The sequence below is a fragment of the Tenrec ecaudatus genome, chromosome 1, assembly GCF_050624435.1.
Source record: "Tenrec ecaudatus isolate mTenEca1 chromosome 1, mTenEca1.hap1, whole genome shotgun sequence".
Classification (NCBI taxonomy): Eukaryota; Metazoa; Chordata; class Mammalia; order Afrosoricida; family Tenrecidae; genus Tenrec; species Tenrec ecaudatus.
The window spans coordinates 198,202,137-198,228,875 of record NC_134530.1 but is presented as its reverse complement, the minus strand read 5'-3'; the positions used below and the strand labels follow the sequence as shown (position 1 = coordinate 198,228,875).

General features: G+C 44.9%; 1 protein-coding gene across 1 annotated transcript in view; it reads left to right on the top strand.

The window, feature by feature from the left end:
* COLGALT2 (collagen beta(1-O)galactosyltransferase 2) overlaps positions 1-26,739 on the top strand; it is a 145,149-nt gene that overhangs the window by 36,370 nt on the left and 82,040 nt on the right. The gene's annotated exons all lie outside the window — the stretch shown is intronic.

Sequence of the window (26,739 nt, the reverse complement as noted above, 5' to 3'; positions counted from 1 at the left end):
TGATCGGTTATAATGGATTTCAATTTCACCATCTCTTACACGGCAGTCTTTTTCACAATGTTTCAAAGCAAAGATGTCATGTTTGAAGATGAAGGTGCACCTTGCAGACGTGCAAACAGTAGACAGCAATTAAGGGTGTCCAAGGAAGAATTGATGCATTTGTATTAAAGTGTCGGCAAAGAATACGGAACATACCAGGGCCTTGCAGCAGGATGACCAGATCTGACTTGGTAGAAGTACTGCTAGGTGCCCCTTAGATGTGATAATAGGGAGACTCTGCTTTAAGTCCTCGGGGCGTCTTATCAGAGGAAACCAGTCCCTGGAGAAGGACCTAGTGCTTGGTAAAACCAAGGGTCAGGCAAAACCAGGAAGACCTTCAGCAAGAGATGGATTGAGGTGATGGTTGTATCAGTGGTCTCAAACATAGGAGTCTTGTGAGGAAGTGGCCTGACCAGGAAATGTTTCCATCTGTAATCGATAGATAGTGTAGCTTTGAGTTCGAATCCACTAAAGAGCGCCTCGCAGAAACAAGATGACACCCATACCTAAGATTTAGAATCTCTCTTACAATTTGACACATGTAACGTTTTATTTGCTTCACCAGATCCTCTATTTGGCGGCAATGTCCTCGTGAGGTGAGCAGTGTCCCCCGTACTCTGGCTGTCTTCTCTTAAAGCACCAGCTGCCTCTCAGACTCTTTCCCCTAACTTTCAACACAATGATTCAGCGCCCAAAGGATCCGGGTCCTGTTGTGTGGGGTCGCACAACTAAGAATGTCCCAAAGGAACATGGAAAATGAGCAAAATAGTCTTTCACCAAATTAGAAGATGTACACATAGAGATGTTCATTTCTTCATTCAATCACCAAAGATACTAAGAACTTTCCTGTGGCAGGAAGAGGATCCCCAGCAGGTAACCTACTGCTGTGCTCTCTTCCCTGGCTGCTCAGTGGGTTCATGATCAAGGTGTTTCAGATGCCTAGACGGGCAGTAGAATGAGGATGGAAAGTAGTTCGGGGCCTGGCTGTATAATTCCATAAAGAAAAGTCACAGGAATGGTTTGCATTGTTCTTGCCTCTGCAGTGGGTTTCCTTTTACAGTAAGTATTCTGTTCTCACCTGTCTGCTGTCCCCTCTACATGCTGGCTGTACTCACAATGAAATCCCGTTGGTCCTTGTTCTGTCTACCAAACTCCCTGTAGTGGGTTAAACTGTGTTACCCCAAAACGTATGTCTAAAGCCAGGTGCTATGGATATCACCTTATTTGAAAATAGGCTCTTTGTGGATGTAATTCAACTGGAAGGAGATAAGATCCTTCTGGTTTGGGGTGTACTCTAAATCCAATTACTGATACCTTTGTATGGCCAAAGAGAGGGCGGTTTGAGACGCATGGAGGAGAAAGTCGTGCGAAGACTGAGGCGGATTGGAGGGATGCATCTGCAAGCCAAGGAAACCCAAGGATCGCAAAAAAACCACCAGAAGCTAGGGGAGATGCAAAATGAATCCTTAGAGTTCTAGAAGGCATCTTGATTTTGAATGTCTGGCCTCCTCTCTAAGAAACTATAAGAACATTGGTTTCTATTGCTTTAAGCCCCCAGATGTGTGGGAATTTGTTACAACCCCCCTGGGAAACGGATTCAGTCATGGGTCTTTTAGCCTGGGCCAATTGTCGGTACCTTGGCTAATCTTACTCCTTTGTCTTTTTGTGCCACTCACTTAGAAATGTCCAAGCCCAATCTCTGGTACTGCTAACATTCTCTCTCTCCCTTCAGTATTGCCACAGAAGTTGAGCTCTCTGCTGGACCCTCAGCTTCCCAAAGGACCCTCTTTCTCAAGGACGCTGTTCTTCCCCTTTTGTTGCTGGGTGCTGGTGCACCCATCGTAACTCATAGCAAACCCATGTGTCTGGGTAGAATTCCTCCATAGGGTTTCCGATGAATAAGAATTGTGCCTTCATCACCACCATCACTTTTAGAACATTCTCTTCTTCCTTGTACTCATTGTCTTTAGCTCCCCATTCTCCCCAAATGTCGTGAACGCCCATTTCCTCTGCCATATCCTTGAGAAACGATTCATCCAGTTACTGTCTCTATAGCGTCACCTTCCCTGGATTCATATACAGGAAAACATACGAAACAAAAGCAAACAGAAAGGCCCAACAGCAATAACAAAATAAAACAGAGAAAAGCCTCAATGAAAAAGAAAGTAGCAAATATTACACACTACAGCAAGCTTAAAGTGGCTCAGGAGGGAGAGCAACTGATAGAACGTAGCCTAACTGTGTCTGCAGGCATCCATTTTCCAGGGGCCTCTGTCTCATAGCCAGGCTGTCCACCTCCCCGGTCTATGCTGAGAGGGGATTCACCAGAGGCTTAATCCATGTGGGAACTTTGCAAATGGATTCGGGGCTGCCTCGGCCCTCCACAGACGCCGTGGTCTTTATGGAATCAAGTGGCCGGGGATTGCGCCCCTGGAGCCACTGGGTGGGCTTGAAGTGCCCACCTCCCAAGCCACAGCTGAGCACCGAGCCACGGTGGCTCCTGGGCTCCTTGATCTTTTTCTCTACTCTTCCCAAACCACTTACCTCACCACCTCCGTTCACATTTTTAGCAAATCACTTTGCATTTTAATTCCAAAAAAAAAATGGTGGCCGTAAGATTGAAATGATTTCCATTTCCTTTGCCACGTCTTCCTCTTCCCAGCTTGACATGGATCCCACGGTGGCGGGTCACTTTTTCTGGTGACACAGCAGGGAATGCAACACAGGGCTAAAGAGCCAGGCTTCTCAAGAGAATGGTTCACAGATGTCGCCTCTGCATGCTCACACTTCATTCTGTGTCTTGTTTCCATACCCGCCACCCTGCTCAAAGTTCCCTGGCCTGCCATTTCTTAGCCATCAGTAAACCTGCTGTCACTTTCACAGTTTGCTAAGGTGGCCTGCGTTTTTGCTTCGAAATAGCCTCTCCCTCCGATCCCAGTAGCAGCCTCCTAATTGCTCTCTCGCCTATTTGTGTTTTCATTGGGTCCCTTACTTCTCACTGTGGATTTGTTAACAACACTACTGTTCCTGGGGGGAGGGGGAGGGGGAGGGGGAGGGGGAGGGGGTTTAGCACAACCATTTGCCTGGAACAGAAACACGAACTCTCCTGCGCCATCCGCACTTAAGTCATCGTGAAGGTCTGACCGTTCTTCCTTCTTTACGGTCTAGAATGAATTGTGCTGCTTTTCTGCTCTGTCATTTCTTTGATCTCCTCAACTCCCCGTCCCAGCACCTCCCATCTTCTAATGCGTAGCGCTGCCCTCCGTTTCATAGCCCAGCAGCCTATTATCCACACTGCGCACTTCCGGATCTTTCTTTCGCTAAAATCCTGCCATGTTAGTCCCTCGCTTAGAAAGCTTCCATGAGACTTTCAGGTCACATTGCCACACAGCTTGGAAAGGCATGGGAACCCTGTGGAGCAAGGCTCCATTCTGACACACGGGGTTACCATGGGGTGGGATCAGCACCTCAGCCACTGAGGTGTGGAGGCCCAGCTTCCCGAGAACGGGCCTGTCGACTTCTTATGGCTTCCCAGATTCTAGTAGCAAAGTGCTCAGCATTTGGAACAAGGTTAATGCATTCTTTTAATAGATTCTCAGCTCAATAGCTACTATATTTCTTTCCATTTTGTGATAAAGCTGAATCTCACAAAGACAATAAATGATTCCCTCCCAATTCCTCGGGGATCTTTCTGTTTACAAAGGTAGAACCAGAAATTAGACCTTTGGCCTTTCCCAGAGGTGGGGACGATTGGTGTGGTTTTCTTTGGGTTTTTTGTCGTATTTTGCTTGTTTGGTGACGGAGAATAATGCATTTGAAGTGCACAGTGAGGAGAATTTGTGTTTATTAGACTCCGCATCCTCTCTGAAAGCAGTGTGTTTCTTCATCATGATGCTAAGGAATTTCAGTAATAGAGAACCGTGAGTCACTGTTTTAAAAGCCTTATCAACACTCATTATGGAAATCAGAGCCAATCATTGGTTTTTCTGTTAAGAAAAAGACTTGGGGGGTGGGGCAGGGAAAGAAAGAGAAAAAAAAAAGATTTAAAATGTGACCAGATTTAGAAGTATTGATCAAGAAGCATTTTCCTCCTGCACACACCCTAGTTGCTGGTCTGCTTTAGAGTTAATGCCTATCACAATCTCTGAGGAGGGTTTCTTGTATGTTTGTGTGAGTGATGGAGAATGTTATCATTTGAGAAACATTTATAAAGACACTGGAACATGATGATGGTAAGAACCATGGAATCACAGTTACCAGGTCGCAGTGTGGCAGGACTGTGGACCTGTGAGACGTGTTCCATCAGCCTCACTGCCATCGAGTCAATGCGACACTGTGGAACTGTCCCGTGAGTATGGGAATCATTTCCCCCTTTTTCTCCCTTGGAGGAAAGCCCCATCTTTCCCCCTTGGAGCTGCTGGTGGTTTCGAATCATTGACCTTTCTGATTGTAGCCCAGTCCTTAACCACCACACCACCAGGGCCCCAGCCTGTTTGATACCCCAACCTCTTCTGTGGGCCACCTTGACCTTGATTGGGGTGGCAGCCTTGCTAAAGGGTGCTCGCTGCCGGTGGTTTCAGAATTTCCTTCTAGATCACAGACACCCACTGTGCTCATTTTAATGCCGTTGCTCCCCTGCTGGGACCCAAATGTGGGCAGCATTAACGATGTATTTTTCTTAGCCCTTCCTCATGGCGACGATGCTGTATGCGCAGGCGCGAGGCACACGACTCACACCCACCAGCCACCCCGCGGGAGGGAAATGGGTTGTCTGCTATTCCCATAAAGACGTGTAGCCTCGAAACCCCGCAGGAGCGGGCCTAGTCTCTCTGCAGCATGGCGACGGGCCACGCCCGCGGATGGACGCCAAGGCACCGTGTTTGAGTTGCCCCCGTGCCTGCAAAGAGCGCGTGCCCTGGGCGCCCAGAAAGAAGAATGCATCGTTTGTCCCGTGTTTCTCTTAACTTAGATTCCCCCGGGCAATGACTGCATTCTGATTTATTATAAAGCACTCCATGGGAAGAAGTGGCCTGGTGTCGCCGTGGCTAAGCAGCACTGTGAACCTACCAGTGGCAATTTGCTGCGTACAGGGTGGCCGCGGTGAAAACCTGCGTGGCCGGGCTACTTTGTCCCAGGGGGTTGCTGTGATTCAGACTCAACTCTTGGGCAGTGGTTGTCATTTTCATTTCTGATTCTGCAGCAAAAGCCAGCCCTGGTGGCCCACTGGGTTATTGGCTGGACTGCCAGCTCCAGAGGCCAGTTGGTAGAAATCACTGGTCTCTCCCTGGGAGAAAGACAATGCTTCCACCCCTTGCAGAGTTCACCCCCGAACCCCACAGCGACATTCTGCTCTGTCCCGTAAGGTCACGCTGAGTTGGAATCCACTGAATGGCAGTGGAGTCTGGAGAATTTTTGGATCGCGAACGTGAATGCGGATAGACATGTGTTTCCCGCCAGGCCACGCCAGTCAGTTCTCATCTACTATTGGTTTATATAATGTCGGGGAACATATTAACCAATAGACCAGACTGTGACCGGCTTCTTCCTCATATAGGGTTTATACATTTAAAAATATGAGACAAGACAGGCCAGGAAAGGAACTGCTTAAACGATCAGTACCACATAGCCTGTGCGCCAAGGCGAGGGGGGCTAAGGTTGTGACACCTTGCATTTGCACGGCCTCTGCCCGGAGGTTTAGAGCGGTGACCTGGCAAGAGAACGATTGGAGCAAGGAGCTGGTTTTGCACGCGTTGGCACCTTTCATCAGAGTGCGTGGTAAGGAACAGAAGCGCCCTGGGCTTCTGTGTAGCAGACAAGGCGGGGAAAGGTTTCCAGCTGACAGCTTTGAAGGCCACTGGTGGTGGGATTGCTCAGGAGTGGGTTGGAAGGAGACAGGGCATGATGAATAGCAAAACAGTCTCCAGACGCCGCTTTTTTCGGAGCAGCTTCTCTTTCCCAGGGAAGTCTTCAGAGAGCTGTGCTTGAAGCTGAGCTGGCAGCGTGACTGGTCCAGATTCCAGCTCACGCGAAGGCAGCTCCCCAAGCCAACCAGGCGGCCTGCGCTCGCATCGCAGACACTCATATAAAGCTGTTAGCTCTGTCCCCTGCGTTCAACTCTAGGTGGGGACATGCAGGAAGGATGGGGATGGACAGTAGTTTTTATTGCTCGGACAAGGCTTTTCATTGTTCCTTGAGAAGGCAGACCAGCCCTGGGATCTTCACTTGCTTCCTCAGTCCACCGCTGCCACTGGTAATTATATGTCGGTTAATGGCTGGCTCCCAACCTGCGGTGGCCACAGCATGATGCCACGGAGAGTTACAGACAGACCATTTGCTTCCCCTGGCTGGAGGGCACCGTCTATCTGTCAGTTGTGTGATTCATCACCCAGGAGTTGTTTGTTTCCTGTCGCCCAAAATCGGAACAAGAGAATTCAGTTGGTGCCACTGCAAGAGGTGGCCAAAATTTTAGGGGGTAAAGTCTGACCTGAAGCCAAAGAGACTTCTAAGAGTTGGTCAAGGCTGAGTAATGGTAACGTTAGCTCGTCTGTCATCTCCTCTTCGCTGTTACAATGACCACTGTCACACTGCCCTTCATGCTAGGAGATTCTTCATGTAGGCCTGTGGGTCCTTTCCTACTAGAGGAGAGAGACAGAGACAGGTAAGGGGAAAGGTGTCAACGCCTCCTGGGCCCTGGGTCCTCGAAACCCTATGAGGTTTTTGGAGATCAGTCAACTCCCTGCCCTGCATTGCATGGGGGTTAGAAGGATCTTTGATGGCGCATTGCCCATGCACTTGACTGTCAATCAAAAGATAGTTGTTTGAACCTAACAGCTGCTCTAGGGGGAAATGATGTAGCAGTCAGCTACCCTAGAGATTACATTTCAAAGCCAAAGTCATTGCCATCAAGTCGATGGTGACTAGATGCAAGTCTGTAGGAAAGTGTAGAGCTGCCCTTGTGGGTTTCCAAGACTGAAGCTCTCTAAAGGAGTAGAAAGCCTCATTTTCTCCCAAGGAGCAGTTAGTGGTTTTGAATTGCTGACCTTGTGGTTAGCAGCCAATGAGTAACCCACCATAGACATGACAGCCCTGGAAACCCTGTGGAGCAAGTCTACTATGTTCTGTAGGGTCACTGAGTTGGAATTGAGTCAGTGACAACAGACTCTTTCTGTTTATTTTATTTAGTGGGTTTAGAGACATTCTCGTGATATAGCAATGTAGTGTGTTAGGCTGGATTGTCTAGAGAAACAAAGGACACACATGTATGTATAAGAAAGAGCTTTAAATGTGTTCTAGTTTTTAATATTTTCTGCTCTCTTTTCGTTTGGAAGTTCTGTCTGCTTTACTTTGTTATTGTTGTTAGTTTTTTTTAAATGTTTTTATGTGTATGAAATCCAGGAAAGGTGACTCTATCAACACAGTAACTAGATTAATGGTTTTTTGGGAGGATGGCAGGGAAGGTTGGGGGGTAATGGGGAGCTAATAACACTGAGTACAAGGATGAAGAAAACGTTTTCAAACTGATTGTGGCGATGATTGTACAATTCTTCTTGATGTGAGTTAATACTGAATTGCATGATATGTGATTTATATGCCAATAAACTGTTGGGGGGGGGAGAAATAATCTTATATCAGCAATTCATCCGAACCTAATCCAACCTAAATCCGTGGGTCAATGCTAGCCAAATGCTAGCCAAAGCCCTTTCCAGACCCCTTGGCATTGATGGAGAAAGGTAAAGTTTGATACAGGAAGGACACAGGCCAGTGGGTGCAGAGTCGAGTGGATCTGAAGTCAGTGGCAACATGGCAGGCCCTGAGAGCTCCCAGGTTGGTTCCCAGGGTCAGCTCCCACATGGGGCCACCCCTGGGAGCAAACACCGAGTCCTAGCAAGTCTGAAGGAAACGGGAGAGGGGTGCAGAGGGGTTCCCAGCGTCTCTCTTATAACAAAGGCCATACCAGAGGGCATCACCATGTTGTAACTAGATGGTTGCAGGTTGGAGTCCACGCCTACACAAGTGAAAGTTTACATACAATCTAACGGCCACGTGTAGACAACTGCCATCACTCGGAATAAGGAGATGCACTTGGCGAGTACCCTCAATTGTAGAGATCTTAAACCTAGTGTCTGTGGCAGGGTTCACCTGCAGATATTGTGTTTACCCTTCCTGGTCTTCTAAAATTGCCAGTATTGAGGATTTTAAATCGGTATCCACCGACCCCTTGGTAGCAGAGTGTTGGGTTGCTAACCTTAAAGTCAGCAGTTCTAATCCACCAGTTACTTTGTGGGAGAAATAGGAGGCTTTCTGCTCACATAAAGATATATAGCCTTGAATGCCTTATGCCCACAGAGCAGTGCTACTCTGTTGATGGGGTCGCTATGGGTCAGAATGAGCCCATGGTAGTGGGTTTGATATAAACATCTGCACATCTAAGTTCTCTTGAATCACTGTACGCTTTTAAATCACCGAGTTCCAAAGTGCCAGACCTTCCCTGGAATAGACGAATGGCTGTCCTCTTGAGCTGGGGCATTGCCTGACGGGTCCCTCTAGATGGTTAGGCACAAAAACTAGGTCCAAGAGTTATATTCTACAGAACCTTGTCTATGTGCAGTGGGAGGCTCTGAGCTGTTGGCAATTCCATTGGTCCCTGCAGAAGTCTGGGAAATGGGCAATGTCATAACTGATGAAGGTATAGAAAACTGGCCGACTCTGGGGTAGACCATTGTTACTTACTGCCCTCTGCTGGAATACTTTTGAGACTTGAACTCTATAGTGACTACAGAAAGTGAACAAGAAGGGAATGAATGTAGATTATGTTTAACAAGCAACTAGCGGAATAATTGTTGCAAATTTAAATATTTTAATATGTAATTTATTTTGTTTTTTTAAATCATTTTATTGGGGGCTCATACAACTCTTATCACAATCCATACATACATCCATTGTGTCAAGCATATTTGTATATTTGTTGCCATCATCATTCTCAAAACATTTGCTTTCTACTTGAGCTGTTGGTATCAGTCCCTCGGTTTTCCCCTCCCTCCCCGCCACCCCTTCCCTCATGAACCCTTGATAATTTATAAATTATTATTTTGTCATATCTTACACTGTCTGATGTCTCCCTTCACCCACTTTTCTGTTGTCTATCCCCCAGGGAGGAGGTTATATGTAGATCCTTGTAATTGGTTCCCCTTTCTAGCCCACCTTCCCACCACCCTCCTGGTATTGCCACTCTCACCACTGGTCCTGAAGGGATCATCTGTCCTGGATTCCCTGTGTTTCCAGTTCCTATCTGTACCATTGTACATCCTCTGGTTTAGCCAGATTTATAAAGTAGAATTGGGATAATGATTGTGTGTGTGTCTGTGTGTGTGTAGGAAGCATTAAAGAACTAGAGGAAAGTTGTATGTTTCATTGTTGCTACACTGCACCCTGACTGGCTCATCTCCTCCCTGTAATCCTCTGTAAGGGGATGTCCAGTTGCCTACAGATGGGCTTAGGGTCCCCAATCTACACTATCATTCATTCACAATGATATGATTTTTTTGTTTCTTGATGCCTGATACCTGATCCCTTCAACACCTCGTGATCACACAGGCTGTGTGCTTCTTCCATGTGGGCTTTGTTGCTTCTGAGCCAGATGGCCGCTTGTTTACTTTCAAGCCTTTAAGACCCCAGATGCTAGAGCAAATTTAAATTTAAGCTAAAATTAAAAACAAAACAAAGCTCTCTATGTGTCTGTGGATTTCTTGGGCTGTCACTACCAGAGCTCATGACATGCTTCAGTGATTTGAGAAAAATGACGTCATCTTGTGTGGAGAATGTGAGTCTACCCCAAGACCCTTCATGATAACGGTACACTTACAGTCGATGGCAACACAGCGTGATGCTTTGAGGCGTGGAAGAGAAGAGTGATTCAGGTGGGTGAAAAAGTGTAAGGCAAGTGAACACAATTGGAGAGTTATCGTTCACCATGCAGGCTCATTTGCATTCTATGAGAATTAGTTAAATGTAAGGCATATGTCTGAAAAACACAGTAAGGCCAGGAGCCTTCTTGCGTCTGTGTGCTCTGTTTTCATAAAAAGGAATTGCGAGCACTGTGTTGGTTAGGGCGGTGCCCACCTCAAAAGGCCCAGCAATGTCCGAACGCCAAAAAAACTGTTTCTTGCTCTTAATTCACATTTAAAGACGTGCGTCTCTGGGGAACTCGCCCTCTCTGATCTTGACTTTACTGTGCTTGATTTATTCAGATTTGAAGATCACGGTGCAACACCTCCGAAATCCCAGGTTAGCGTGCTAGCTGTTCTACTGCTGTCATTAGAGATTCCTTTATCACTTAAAGTTTTCTCTAATTATGCTACAACCTTGCAAGCAAATATCAACGGTGTTCATGCGAATTTTAGCTTTTTATTTTGGAAATAACTTCAACCATTACAGAAAAGGCACAAGAGCAGTCAAGGCACCCTAAGTACCCACACCCTTGCTTGATCACTCTCGTTCCTTCTCTCTGGGTTATCATTTTTTGCGCCGCTTGTGTCTGTAGAGTCTAAAGAAGGATTTATGGACGAGTGTTGGCTATATGGGCTAATATCAGACTTAGGGACTCAATCTGGACTGGACTGGGATTTTGTGTGTGTGTGGATGTTTTCTTGTCATACAATTACTCCTTGATATAAAAGTCTCTCTTACACACATAATATGGATTTGTTTCTGTAGTCAACCTGGACTAACACAGCTTGCTCTGTAGTAATATTCTTCTTGTGCAATTGGTAAGTTATGTGTCCTATTAGATTTTAAGTTCTTTATTAGCAAGAGGCATCTAGGGCATTTCTGGTGCCAAACATGGGTCCTGGAAACAAAAGATGTTGGAAAAAAACAGATGTCTGTATATATTCTGCTTCAGTGGGCTGCAGAAATTTTGTGAGGAAGATGAGATAGTGCTGGAAAAATGAAAGAAGTCAGTAGGGTGGGGCTCTATCAGACTTTCTAAACTGGTTGTTGAGTGTGGCCTGCAACCTGTGGCCGGTGGGTGGGAGGGTATGGCCGCTGGGAAGCAGTCTTGCAGGACTACAAGCCAAATGGAACAGTAGCTTGGTCTCGTTTCTCAAGTGGCATCAACCCCAGAAAGACGACATATTCAGGAAAGCAGAAGTGGAAGGAGGTCAAAGTCAAAGCGATGTGCTGGATCACAATTCATAAATACCTCTTTCAAGCAGCGTTTCCTCCCACGGGGCTAGGCTGTACCCCCATTTCAAACGACCCTACGCCTTCAGGTCTAAGAGACACTATTATTTTATGCACAAGGAAACAAGAACAGCCGCGGGTGACACTTTAACACAGTTCCTTCTTCTCACGCAGCATTTTAATTTTATTCTAGCTGGAGAAGTTCTTTAGGGTTCATAGAGTTTTCTGTTTACTGAAGACTGGAAGAGAAATAATTGTTGGGATATGCCTCCATCGTCACAAACAGTCCAACCCCCGAGAATCGCTTTTCAAGGCGCCACCCAGGCACGTGTCCTGCACACGGTATTGGACTGAGGGCCGCCTTGAACGCAGGCTGCAGCCTTGCTTATCAGTGTGCTCTTGCTGCGGGTTCTGAGATGGACTTCCAGGCCACTGACACCCACGGCATGCGTGCTGTCTCAGCTTTGATCTCACCAGGAAGTGGGAGTGACCAGGACTCCCAGTCCCTTCTCCAGTTTCCATGAACTCCCCAAACCCACTGCCGTCAAGTCGATTCCAGCTCAGAGTGGTCCCGTTTAAGGTTTCCACAGCTCGACGTCTACCCACGTAGACATTGAAGAATTAGGAACCAAATGTTCATCCATCACAGCATTACTTCTAGAGATGAGCCATTGTGCTCCACATCAGGAAATGAAAAAAGGTTAAAAAATACCAATCTAGATTAAATGTGCCTCCCCCTTAGATATAAAATTATACACCCAGTGTGTTTAACCATTTGTTAGAAGAGGAGGCGACACGTGATAGTGTGAGAAAGAAACTAGAACAAAGGTGACCTATTTCCAGTCACTCCTCTCAAATAGCCTGAGGTAACCCCTCCAGCCCCCTTTCTTACATGCCCAAATCCCTACCCAACTTTCTGGAACGCAGACTGAAATCGCCAGGACGTCTTTACCCTTTCTCATCCATCATATAATATATAAAGGGAGGTAATGGGCCTGCACTTGAGCCATGGCCTTCCATGATCTCTACCCTGATGGGGATTTAGGCACTGCTGGACTTCTCTGGTGAATATGTGAGATAGGTGTACGTGAGGAGAAGGCCTTGAATCTGCACCTGGGCTGAGGAGCACATGAGAAGTAACATATCTGAGCAACCAGAGTGAAACTACATGGCCATGCCTGGTGACCTGGACCGGGGCTGGGGGCGATGGAGGCAGGAAGGCAGAGTGGGTGGGCTGTGCAGGATGCTGAGAAAGCTGCTGGGAGTCATGTCATCCCACCCAACTAGTTCAAGCAGGGTGGAATTTCTGAGCATAACCAGGTGGCTCTTTTTCTAATCTCCAGCTGTCTCCTATCCTACATAGTTGTCAGGTCCTCCGAGACCCCATTCTGTCACTCACTCAGGTACAAGTGGCTCTTCCTTGCAGCTCTGTTAACCAGAAGTCTTCTTACTTCCCACAGAACAGGGCACTGGCATCCTGCCATAGGCCAAAAAGAGAATTCTGATCAGGAGAGGGACCCAGCTGGGAAACACGCAGACAGCCAGCTCACAAGAGGCGGCAGGGTTGCGTGTAGAGCATGTACAAGGGCTGTGTGAGAAGGTGAAGGAGGGAGCTAGCGATGGAAAACTGGGAAGTTTGGGCCTTGCTAGCGAGTCTTTCATACATTAAATATTCACTGAGTCCTCGCTCCGTGCTACACATTGTGCTGTGGGTCCCTGCCCGCGTGATGGGGCACTACTTAGAACCTGCTGGAACTTGGCACCAGGATGCCATCAAGCCCTCTCTTCCGGGGGCTTTCTGCCCCCAGTGTGGAAATGGTTTTCTGATGAATAGAAAACTACTTCCATTGGGTGTACGGTATTCATTTTTATCAAGGTTTTTCATGGTCTCATGATGTGGGGAACTCAACAAATTCCCTGACTGACCCGGTGAGAGGAAATGTTTACTGCCATTCCCCCTCTTCATCTGATTCCCAGTGTAATTGCTTCCCGTTGCTCTGTACTGAGATTGCTGTATGATGTGGCAACGTCAAAATATGCTTCAAAAAAACAACAACAAAATTTCCCAGTGTTCTAATGTTCTCTATCACATCCAGAAAGAAGAGCTAGGGTATCCCTCAAGATCATAGTAATTGATTCCCGATGTCTGTCGACAAAGTAAGGAAACATACAATTCTATTTAATGCATGCTAATAAATTACTGGGTGATTTTACAGAGAATGGGTTGTCTCTTACTGTGGCTCTGCTAAAAAGATTTATCAATTGAACGAGCATATCATTTCTTCTGTTTTAGAAGAAATGCAGCCAGAACACTCCTTAAAGGAGAGGATACAAGATTTGGGGTTGCCCTCCATGGACACATCATCAGAAAAAAGCAATAGCTAGCAAAGGGAAAGTAGAGAGCCAAAGGCAATAAGGACACCCTCCATTTGATGGACTGCCGCAATAAGTCCTAACAATAGATTTAGACCTGGAGATGGCGCCAGGGCTGAGCACTGAGTGACAGCTGTCATCATGGCAACTGAAGAACAACAGATGGAGTGAAATAGAGGAACTATAAAGTACTTACAAAAGCTGTTTCCAACATTTAATGAGTTTAAATCATCTTGTTTTGCCATTTCCATCATATTACCTGATGATACTTAGAGTAAATTCTCTGTGTTATTAGCCGCCCCTCGTTTCCTCCCTAATTTAACAGTTCTGCACAATGACTCGTGAAGGCGTTCTGTCGGTGTTTGTCATCACCAGCTTGTAGGGCCCCACCCCTGCTTTCCTGCAGTCATCCGGAAACAGTGACCCACAGCCATGCAGCTCGCTAGCTCTCCCCTGACTGCTGACTGTCTCCTGGGCTAAAGTGATAGTAGCTCCAAGTGTTAACTGGCTCGATGTTTAGAAGATGTGAAGTCAAAGTTCCCAAGGCACCGGGACTTCGGATTAAAATGATGCTGCTTCTGGTTCCTGGGCACTGAGCGAGACGGTGATAGCTTCGTTTCTAAACAACGACATCATACAAAAATAAAATATTTTAAAAGGTTATGCCCCGTTGAAGTCTAAAGTTGATGTTACCTAATTTTAAAATGGGGAAAGCCCTCTTTCTACTTTTGTTCTGCTATCTTCTTTGAACTTTTAAGCAAGTGAGCTCAATGGAGGATGTGGTCTTAGGGCCATGAATCTTGTGGGCGCTGGTTTGTCTCCGGTATCTCACATTGCTTAGCAAATGTCCATTGAAAAATATACTTGAAAGTGTACTAATCCATGCTGTAAAAATTGGAAGGACCGTGAAAAAGCATCCAGTAAAAGCTACGCCTTTCTTCTCTCTGCATCTCCCTCTTCAGAAGTACATTTGGTTAATGGCTTCATTGTGTAGTCTTCACACACACACACACACACACACTCACACATACACACACTTTTTATGCATAACGACTTGTAATATTACTGTGGAAGAAACCACTCCCACCTTGTAGTGTAAAATGACCATCATTCTACTACTTCACGTGTCCTTTGATGTTGAAATTCTTAAAGGGCGGCATAGTGAGGGCAACCCTCTCTGCTGCACGGTGTCTGGGTCTTCAGCTCAGAAGACTTCAAAATGAGTGGGCTGGAATCATCTGAAGGCGCGTTCTCTCCCATGCCTGGTGCCGGGGCTGACCAGGGACCACACGTGGCCTCCCCATGTGCAGTGGCTTCCTCAGAGCACAGCAACCTAGGCGTCATCACTTTGCTCCCATGGTAGCCTTGGGTTTCAGGGATGAGTCATCAGCCAGCAAGGGGCAGGGGCGGGACTGCTTTGTCTTTGCCAATGTAGCCTTGTCGTCACACATTGTCACTTAGGCTGCTGGGGTTTAAGTGAGGAGTGGGGAGGACAGGTAGGAGTGTCAAGGTCGTGTCTTGTGGAAAATGTGATATACAATCTGTTTTCCCTAAAATGTGGGCATGCCACACTGGGCAGGTGTCTCATAGAGACACCTCAAGGGTGTTGCAAAGTGCATACGAAGGAGTTGTTTAGCCTGCGTCATCGACTGAACGAATCATCTACTGCTGAGCGATTGGACTGTTTCCACTTTTGATGTCAAGAACAATAACTATATTTCTGATGTCTCTTTACTGACACTTATCAGTGTCGTCATAGATGCTGAGAGGTGGGCGCATGACATGAAAAGATATGTGAATTGTTGGTAGCTGTTTGCCATGATTCTTTGCATTCGTTTGACTCATGACTGAAACAGACCCAGTCCTTGTCCCCATGGAGGAATTTAAAAGCAAAGCTGGAGTTAGTAGGCTGGTTCCATGAACTCACGAGGCCATCCTGCATCTTTTCCCAGGTGGCCTGCCTGCCAACTGTAACCGTGTCTCTTGTCTTCCCCGCTTTAAATGGCTGCTTGTCCAGGAAACGGGATGGAGCGAGCGAGAAAGAAAGGTCACTTCCTGTCCTTCAAGAACACTTCCTGGCTAACATGTGTGCTACGTGTGAAATCTCCTGAACCCAAATGTAGACCTGCATAGCGGCAGGATGTTGGAGCGTGCATCCTTATTCAGAGTGCAATGTGCCCAGATTCTATGATGTTCTAGAGAAAAGAGAAGGCGCACTGGTAGTCAGCTCCCCAGAGGTTCCTGGGCCTGGTCTCCGATTTCTCAAATGAGTGAACGGAATTTCAGAGATGGAAAGAGACAGGCTCGAGCCTTCAAACCAGAACGTGCGCAACGTGGTTCAGCCCTCCTTTTGCTCTGCCACGCCGGACCGGGACCTCAGTCACACTTAACACTTACTCAGCCCCTTCCAAAATTCTGTTGATTTTCTCTGAGACCCCAACTCTGAGACCTTTCTCCGAGGTCCCATTTTATGTCTGCGGTGCGGACATTGTGGACACAAAGACCGACTCTCGATGATAATTAGTCTTTCGTTGGAAAAGTCTCTTCCGATGGCAAAGCAGCCACTGTCTAGTAACTGCCACGGGGCCCCTGGGTTTCAGTGATTTAAGCGTCTCTCCAGCTCTCTTCTGCACATTGCTCGGCTCCTGCTCCTCGAACACTGGAGCCTTTCATAAGGAATGGCTGAGTCACGAAAGAGAATGCCGATGGCCACCAGTTTATTTGCAGTCCTGGAGGCCAACCCGGGTTTCTTCTCATGTCTGGGGCACTGGCACCTGACGGCAGGCCACTCTAGGCCAAGAGGACCTGTCTGCTGACTGCCTCAAGCCCTGAAGCACTGCTTCTGGGGGTTGCCCAGCCCGGCCTGACCCTTGGTAGGAGGCTGGGAGAGGCAGACGCTGAGGACTGGGCCCCCATCCCAGACTTGCCTGGTCGCCACCTAGTGTTTGCTTCTGCATCAGCTAAATTGAAAAAGAATCCTCTTAAAATAGAGCAGGGAGGAGGAAAATGAGGAGCCCTTGGAGTGTATGTACTGGTTACAAGTTGGACTGCTAACCTCAAGGTCAGCAGTTCGACACCACCAGCTGGCCTAAGGACAAAGGACAAGGCTTCCCACTCTGGTACAGAGTTCTAGTCTGGAAAACTCACAGGGGTAGCTCTGCCTTGCTTTACAGAGTGGCCATGAGTTGCTACTGCCTCTACCTCAGTGAGTTTGACTTTGAATCTTCATGGGAAGACTCTGATGACCAAGGGAAAGGTTCATTTCACCAGAGAAGCAAAATCCTGAAACCTTTAAGCGCTGGAGGAGGCCTGGCTGTACGTATTTCATGTCGAACTTAAGCTATAGGTTGTGATGACGCTGGGATTCAGGGCTTAGAAGGCCCTGGAGTAGAGAATGTAATAGGTTTGTAATAAAAACAGAATGTCAACTGACTTTCCTATTAACAAAATAATCCTGTGCTGACATGTAACGATATTCAATAAATATAGGAATTGAATTAGTATGTAATGAAAGAGCTGGGAAGAAACATTTTATCCATATACAAAGGTGCTTCCATGAAGTTTCTAAGCCCTTTAGGAAAATAGGGATGCTATTAAAGAAATAGCTTTTAAATCAAGCATTTATTTATCCGTTCTGTACTGTTCATGAGGGCATGGGGTCGTTGCAGCCCTGTGAGGCCCGCTGGGCTCTTTGGGCTTAGCTGAGCTTGGCTTTACTCTACTCATCTGTCTTCTCATGAGCTCAGATCTTCAACACATGCTGTCAGCACACAGCCCATGAGTTAAAATAAGTCGCGCGAGCAAGCCATGCATGTTCAGGGTGGGGACGCGTACCCTCCCTTCAGGGAACATGGCAAAGGTGGGAAGGGAATTGTTAAGTGATAAAAATCAGGTATTTTTATTTTATTTGTCTCTTATGACCAGTGATTAGAGTCTTCTTGAACTTCAGCCCTACTGACGAGTTGTTTAATGACTTACCTTCCGTTCTATTTAAGGAGATGGAAGTCAAGAAACTCAAAGAATTTTTTCAAATCTAAAATTGTTCTTAATCTAAAAGGTGCTGAAAACAACCAAGTAATTGGACTTCTACTTTTGTTATTATTGGAGATCGAATGATCATGGGAACTATTCCCAATGGAGCATCCTTAATATGGCTGGATAAAAGGGGTAAAGCCCTTCCCTATGCATAGCGGGAGGCTGTGTTGGCCTGGAGGGATCTTTCTGTCCCTGGACTGTGTGAACTGGCATCGTGGGTGACAGATCAAAGACCCCTGAAGTGTGACATTTCAGGGGGTGAAGCATGAAAAGAGGTTGACGCTGAAGAGGGAGAGCTGCCTCCATCAACCTCAGCTCTGGCTGAACTCGGAGGTAGGTAAGAAAAAGAAGTATGTCCCATTGAAGGTTCCAAACTACAAGTCTGCACGCAGGGGAAATTCGAGCAGAAACACATACTGTTTTGAAAATTTCCAAGGTGAGTATTTAGTTTAGGGTAGTACTTGGTTAGAGATTCTCCCCAATTTCCCCCAAGTGTCTGGGGAAGCAAAGACAAATATACTCCGGGGCTCTCAATTGAAGTCCACGTCTCAAGGAATTTTTACCGATGATGTTCCAACAAGCATGAATTCATGAAACACACAAGAAAGTAAGTCACCATGAGTGAGAAGCAGCTAAAATAAATAGCAACAAACCAACAGCCACAAAGCAAAAACAGACAAACAAAATCAGAATTTATTTGGATTATTCATTTAAGATGATAAATATGTTGTTTTTAACTAAGAAGACTTGAGAGGATAACAACCAACCAGAAACTATAAAAACTCATTCAGCATTTGAAAAAGAACCCTAAATATATTCTAGACATAAAACATATACTTTAGACATGTCGTTTAAATACTGTAGACGAGAGATTTAATAAACTGGAAAAAATCATTGGAGAATTATCTTGGATGCAGTATGGAAAGTCAAAGAGATGGAAAATATGTAACCAAGATTCAGCCATATTGAGAAAGGGATAAAATCATTTACTATATGTTTACTCAAATTCCAGAAGTGTATTTTAAACAGAAGGAGAGAGAGAGAGACAATATTTGGACAAAACAAGGCTGAGAAATTATTAGAATCGGTAAGAGATGTAGATGTTCAGATTCAGGAAGTCCAATGAACCCAAAGTGGGATACAGAAGCAAGACACTCACACCTCGCCGTAGCAGAGTAGAACTCAGAGACAGGTAAGAGCGAATGTGAGGACTGGGGTGCAGAGGCGTCGGGGAAGGAGATCAGCAAACCAGAGTGCCTTCAAGATGAAGAGAGAAGAGAGGGAGACGGTGAGAATAGAGGCTGTAAAAGCGACAGAGAAAAAGGATAAATTACTAAAGCAAGAAAACCACACACTGACTTCTCAAGACCAAGCGTTGCCACTAAAATGCTGAAATAAACCACACGCCTAAAATTCTATATCTAGAAAAACATCTTTCAACAACAGACTCCAATAACATTTTAGACAAACAAAAATTGAGGACATTTCCTTCCAGTGGGTGTTTCCTAAAAAAGTCCCAAGATCCATGTACTTCAGGAAGAAGACAAATGATCGCAGAAAGAATATTGAAGATGCAGAAAGCAACAAAGACCAGGAAAATCTTAAACGTGTGAGTAAACAAGAGAACCCAAACTCCCTGTCAGTGAGTGGATGCCATCTGACAGTAACAGGCAGAACTGCTCCTGTGAGTGGGTTTCTGAGACTGCAACTCTTCTGAGGGTGGAAAGCCCCAGCTTTCTAGGAGCAACTGGTGGGTTTGAACTGTGTAACTTGTGCTCAGCAACCTAAGGGTAACCTATAAAGTGATTGCAATGATGTCTGATTTGTGGACTTAAGCCACGAGAGAAGTAAACTATCGCACCCAACAGTAAGTAGTTTATGAGAAGAGATGACTGGAGGTGAAGTATTCTAAGATTCTTCTTATAGAGAAAGAAAAATGCTTGCTTAAAGTTAGACATACACATTCTAATTTCTATGATAATCACTAACTGGTTGAGGGAGAAATATTCAGTTAGAGGAAACATCCCAATCTACAAAAAATCAAGAAAGGAAAACAGAAAATAAATTCATAGAGCTACAGAACATATATTCTTCTCAGGCACACTCAGAATAGTTACAAAAATTAAATCATAACCTAAAAGACAAAGGAAATCCTCAAAATTTTACAAAGAATTGTTTTCATATAGATCACACTCTGAATATAACACAATGAAAGAAATCAGTAACACAAAAAATAACTCAAAGATGACCATATATTAGGGGGAAAAGGGTCAAAGAAGAAATATAGCAATATAGAAGGGCCTGAGAATTAAACTCTATTGAATGAGCTAGGTGGATGCAAGGCAGTAGGCAGGGAAGACAGCAAAGCAGACTAGCTCCAGTGGGAAAAGTGTACATGGAAACACTAAATAAAATGAATGGAATAGAAAAGTGTAATTTCATTTTAATATAAGTCCTTGGGGAGTTTTCATAAATCTTGATGAGGTTTATCTGGAAGAACAAAGAGTCGAGACTGCCCGAAACATTCCTAAGGCAAAAAAATTAGATGGGAAAATTTTCATCCAATGATATCATAAAAATAGTAAAAAGAAAATCCACAGACTGGGAAACTATTTTCACAACTGACAAAGGAATAGTGTTATGACTATATAAAAATTCAGCAAGTAAAGTCTAAGAACCCTAGGTAAATCTCAGCAAAATAATATGAATATTGCATGAAAAAAGAAGCACAAATGACCATTAGTGTATCTATATCTATGTCTTTATCTATGTCTATATCTGTACCTATACCTATATCTATATAACGTCACACGACATAGTAAAAAGGGACATTGAAATCAGTATCAATCAAGATCCTGTGTCTTACCAGGCAGTATCTGACAGTATCACTCACTGGTGGGGGCGTACAGCAGGAAGTCTCGTGTTTAGTTGTAAATGGCAGTAGAGTTGAACATGCTCAGACCTCTGACCTGAAATTTCCACTGCAAAATACTTACACCCTTGCCTATGGACACCATAGAGAAAAACTTCATAGTGCCATTGTTTGCAGTAGCCAAAATATTTTACCACAATAGCAAGTCGTTTATGAGAATTAAAGTAGATGAAAATGACTGAAGTTAAAGTATTCTAATGTCCTCTCAATATTAAACAATTAATTCTCAAAACATGGAAATACTTTGAATGTACCTTGACAGGTGAACAGATCACTAACGTATGAGATGGTAATGGAATGGAGTACTACAGCATTGGTGTCAGCTACATTCATCAATGCGCATGAATTCCTAAGTCATGGTTAAGACCACAGGATACAGTTATAGTGTGAGTCTACTTAGCAGCCCCGACCATAACGTGCTTTGTTTAGAGATATCTGTATATACATATGTGATGAAACAGTAAGGAAAAGCAAGCAGAGTAATGAACTTCAGGCCAGTGGTTACTGGCTGAGAGGGAGGGGAGCGCATGGGCGGGGGAAGAACTTGGAGGGCATCTAGGGCAGTGGCAATGCTCTGCTTCTTGACCTCGGCTGTGAGCACATGGGTTCATTACTGTCGGGAAGGTACTTACATGTGCCTGTTGCCTAGATATGCAGCTCACAGTAAGAAATATCATTTCTAACATTTATATAGTAATGTGCCATGGATCATTTTATTTTATATTTCTTATCTTCACAGCAATTCTGTTGAGCAAAGGTAATTTTATTCCAAGAAAATATATTGGAGAGTGCAATGGTTTGCTTGCATTTCATGCTGTGTTGATAGTAAACCTAGGGTCAGACCCCAAACCTCTTTTCTGTTTCCAAAACCATTTTATTGGGAGCTAAGACAGATATGCCATTCCGTAGTTCAATCACATCACACAGTATTGTAAAATTGCTACCACAATCAATATAAAAACCTTTTCTTCCTGGTTGAACTTCTTGGTGTCAGCTCCCCTGTACCCCCACACCCCACTGCATCCCTTAGAAACCTGTATTCTACTCGTTGTCTATAGGGCCTCAATTCTGGGTTTCATATTCTGAAAAACAGAAACGCATCTAACAAAAACTTAAGAGGGCTACCCACAATGACAAAGTGCATCAGAAATAAATACACACACACTCATATATGTATGTGTGTTTCTGTATATTTATATACATACACAGAAAAATTTGAAAAACCGATCAAGCCCAAAGTGTATTAGAGGGGAATCAAATGACAAGGCTTAAACTGCTCAAGCCAAGTGTATGATTTTGATCTCTTAGAGTCATCTCTCCAGTGCTCTGCTTGGTAACCAGTTTATTCCCCTCCTTCAATTCTGGATAGAGGGCAGTCACCGGAGGCGTATTTCCTGTGTGGATCTCGCAAGTGTATCCAGGGCTTCCACTGCCATCCGTAGCCTTCTGCAAACCAGAATCTCACCATTTGGACTCTGATACTATTCCCTCCTTTGGTTTGGGATTACATAATTTTCAATCCTTGGATCACAGAGTTGGTGTGCTTCTTCCCTATGGACTTAGTTGACATCTCACTTAAGTGGTTGCTTGTTTGGAAACAAGCTTCTAAGACCCCAGACATTATTCTATCTGATAGTCGGGCACCATCTAATTCATTTCTTCACCACATTTTTCTATAGCACCCATATCTTCTGTGTTTCTTTCATGAGGGTGAGTTCAAGCAGAGCCATGTTGTAAGAACTGACTTTTCTTAGATTGGAGCTAGGATTTCGTGTGAGTCCCAACCCCATTCCTGAATTTATCTTTTTTAACTGCCTTTGACTCCCCTTAGAGAGCTCCTATCTCATTTACAGTAGGTGATCTTATCAATCATCTCCCCGGAGCATAAGGATTTTCCATTAAAAGTGTTGGTGATTAGCCCCTGGTACTAATTTTTAAAACACTGTTGAGAGAAGGGTATCGGGCCAGTATAGGCTACTTACTTATTACAAATACCTGAATTATTCACTGACACAGAATAAATCCATACAACGGGAGTTGGTTGTCAGGCAAAATTTACAATAATATTCACTGACGATGTCAATCCCAGCAAGTAGACCATTGATGTAGTAAGCTGATGATTGTCTGCCTACTGATACCTCATTACTCTTGGTTAGCTGCCTTCTGCTTCTTCAAACACCATGGATTTTCAGTCTTCAGTCCTCGGGGTAACAGGTGTGTTTGACAGAGAGCCCAGTTCTCTTCATGGCATTTCCTCGTTGAATCCCTCTGGTATGGCCTTGGGAACAAGTGTGCCTTGAAGATCCAGGAGTCAATGCCCTAGTGCTCCGTGGCGCTGGGCTTGGGTCCCCAGGTTGTGTACAGAAACTTGGGCCAATGTGTCTTAGTGGGTGAATATTATCAGGCATCCTGCCCCCTTAGGGTTCTTAAAAGTGCTGTTAGTCATTTCCTCCCACTTGGAAGTTGGTCCTCCCCCCTTTTCTACCAGCATATGTCCACTTGTCTTCTCCTAGACCTGTCTGCTTCCTTTGCCCTCTCCTGACTTGACTTTCCCATCAGTATCCCTCACCCCTCAGCTACGGCTCTCTACCTGTCTGGGAGAACCTCTTCATAACTTTGCAAGGAAACCATCAAGCAATCATCCTTGCTTCCCGCTCCTTTCACAATTTTATCCCAGCTGATGTAAGAAGCCCTCCACCAAAGTGACCTTCAAGATTCACGCCTAGAGAGGTTGGTGGCATGGTTCACTGGCACCAGTCAGGCTCTCTACCAGGCTGTCTGGCCACCCTGGCCAGCAGCCTGGATGCCCTGCAAGCCTGAGCTAGTGCCCATCCTGTGTTATTGGCCCTACAGCAGTAGACTCATACAGTATTTATTCCTTTGTGATTGACTAGCTTCGCCTAGCATAATATTTTCCAGAGCCCTTCATGTCATGATACATGTTATGCTTTCTTTCTTTTTAAAAAGATCATTTTATTGGGAGCCCTTATAACAATCCACACATCAATTATATCAAGCATATTTGTACATGTGTTGCCATCATTATTTTCTAAACATTTACATTCTGTTTGACTCCTTTTTACCCTCCCTCCCCCCTCATGACCCTTGATAAATTATAAATTATTGTTATCTTCATATCTTACATCAACCACTGTCTCCCTTCCCCACGGTTTCTTCCCCCCCTACTCTCCCCACATTCACTCTACCCTCCTGGTATCACTGCTCCCATTTCTGTTCCTGAGGGGTTTATCTGACCTGGATTCCGTGTGTCCTGAGCTCTTATCTGTATCTGTGTACATGCTCTAGTCTAGCCCACAGTGAAAGTCAGGACTGGGGTCATGATAGTGTGGGGTGGGGAAGCCTCAAGGAACCAGAGGAATGTTGTGTGTTTCATCGGTGCTGCACTTCACCCTGGTTGACTCATTCCTTCTTTGCGACCCTCTGTGAGGGGATGTCCCTTTGTCTACAGATGGATTTGGGGTCTCTGATCTGATCCCCTCATTCTCAACAATATGTTTTTGTTTGTTTGGGGGTCTTCTGATGCCTCTTACCTGATCCCATAGACACCTCATGATCACACAGGCTGGTGTGCTTCTTCCAGGTGGGCTTGTTGCTTCTCTGCTAGATGGCCGTTTGTTTAACGGTAAGCCTTTAAGACCCCAAATGCTATATCTTTTGGTAGCCGGGCGCCATCAGCTTTCTTCACCACATTTGCTTGTGCACCCATTATTTTACGCTTTTATAACTGTTTTTTTTAAGCATTTGCAGTATTCCATTGACTGTGTGTACATACCAAAGGTTTTCTTTTATCTATTGTTCTATTGGTGGGAATTTAGGTTTTTCTGCGTTCTTACTATTGCGAACTGTGCTGCAATGAACAAGGGAGAGCACATATCTGCTCGTGATCTGCCTCATTTCTCTGGAGTATATGCTTAGTAATGGTATTGCTGGGCCACATGTCAAACCTCTTTTCTACAGGAATATTTTTGTTGCTCTTCATTGTCAAACGCTATAGATAAATTTCGTAGCTTTTAAATTTACTCATTAACCTCCTTTATGCAGACACTGTGAGAAACCCTGGTGGTATAGTGATTACTAGTGGGCTGTTAACCACAAGGCCAGCAGTTTGAACCCACCAGCAGCTTAGAGAGAGAACGATGAGGCTTTCTGCTCCCGAAAAGAGTTACAGCCTCAGAGACCCATAGGTGGAGTGTTCTACTCTGTCCTACAGGGTCACTGTGAGTCAGAATTGATGCGTTGGCAGTGAGTGTTTTGAGCTTTTTGTGTTCGCTCGTTAGTTTATTTTTAGTTCTGGTAAGTTCGAACCACAAGACTTGCAATTAGCAGCCAAGCACTTAATCATTGGAAAACCCTTCACAAGAAGCGCTCCCTACAGTATTAAACCACCCAGCTCCCCCAAGGGACTCCCAAGCTGTCATCTTTACAAAAGCAGCTTGTGAAATCTTCCTCCATCAGAGCAGCTGGGGTCAAGTCTCCACAGTGTTGGTTAGCAACCCAGTGCTTTAGCCCCTGTGTCACCAACATGTTTTTCTTTTTAAAAAATCATTTTATTGGGGGCTCGTACAACCCTTATTGCAACCCATACATCCATCCATTGTGTCAAGTACATTTATATATATGCTACCATCTTCATTCTCAGAACATTTTCTTTCTACTTCAGCCCTTGCTGTCAGCTCCTCATGTTTTCCCCTTCCCCCCCTTCCTCCCTCATGAGCCCTTGATAATTTATAAATTATTATTATTTTGTCATGTCTTTCACTGACTGATGTCTCCCTTCACCCACTTTTCTGTTGCTCATCCCCCTGTGAGGGGCTTATATGTAGATCCTTGTGATCGGTACCCCCTTGCTCCCCCACTTTCCCCTTCCCCTCCTACTATCACTACTATTACAATCACTACATGCAATATTGGTGCTGAGGGGTTTATCTGTACTGGATTCCCTGTGTTTCCAGCTGTTCTCTGTACCAGTGTACCTGCTCTGGTCTATCAGGATTTGTAAGGTAGAATTGGGATCATGATAGTGGGGGGGGGGGGGAGGAAGCATTAAAGAACCAGAAGAAAGTTGTATGTTTCATGGGTGCTATTTTGCACCCTGACTGGCTCGTCTCCTCCCCGTGACCCTTCGGTAAGGGGGTGTCCAGTTGCCTACACATGGGCTTTGGGTCTCTGCTCCACACTCTCCCTCATTCACAATGGTATGATTTTTTTGTTCGAGTCTTTGATGCCTGAAGCCTGATCCTATTGACACCTTCTGATCACACAGGCTGGTGTGCTTCTTCTATGTGGCCTTTGTTGTTTCTTAGCTAGTTGGTCGCTTGTTTATTTTCAAGCCTTTAAGACCCCAGACACTATATCTTTTGATAGCTGGGCACCATCAGCTTTCTTCACCACATTTGCTTATGCACCACTTTGTCTTTAGTGATCGTGTCAGGAAGGTGAGCATCATGGATTGCCAGGTTAATAGATAAAGCTATTGCATTGAGGGAGTACTTGAGTAGAGGCCAAGTGTCCATCTGCTACTTTAATACTAAACCTATAAATATATGCACATAGATCTATTTACCCATCCTCATATATAAATATATTTACATACCTGTATTTAGACTTCTATAAATGCCCTTTGTCTCCTAGTTCTTTCCTCTATTTCCTTGTACCTCCCTCTTGTCCCACTGCTTGTGCACCATATCTTGATCACTACCCAGACCTTTAAAGCATCTTAGCATTGGAAGGCTTATACTAATGACGTATAAGCATCACTGACTCAGTTTTCCGTATTCCTTTCTGCATATGCATTTCATAGGCAGCTGTTGTAGGCACAGGGTCAATTCCCTGAGGATCTGTGAATGTTCAAAGCCTAAATCCCCACTAAATAAAAGTCCAGTTAGTCCAGTTAATTGAACTGGGCTGCCTTGGTCTGAGGTAGTTATTAATGTTCTAATATGTACTGCATGTTTTTCACTGTATTAGGAATTGGGTAGTCAGACCAATTGAGACAGGGCTAAAAGAAAACCAAAAATATATAGTAAGATTTAAAATGATAAACATAAGTTCACAAAGTGAGATGAAAAAGAAGAGCAAAAATCAATAGATTTGTCAAGTGAGAAATGTACATACATTGTAGCATGAATTGAAGAGTAAAACAATAATTAGGTAAAAAC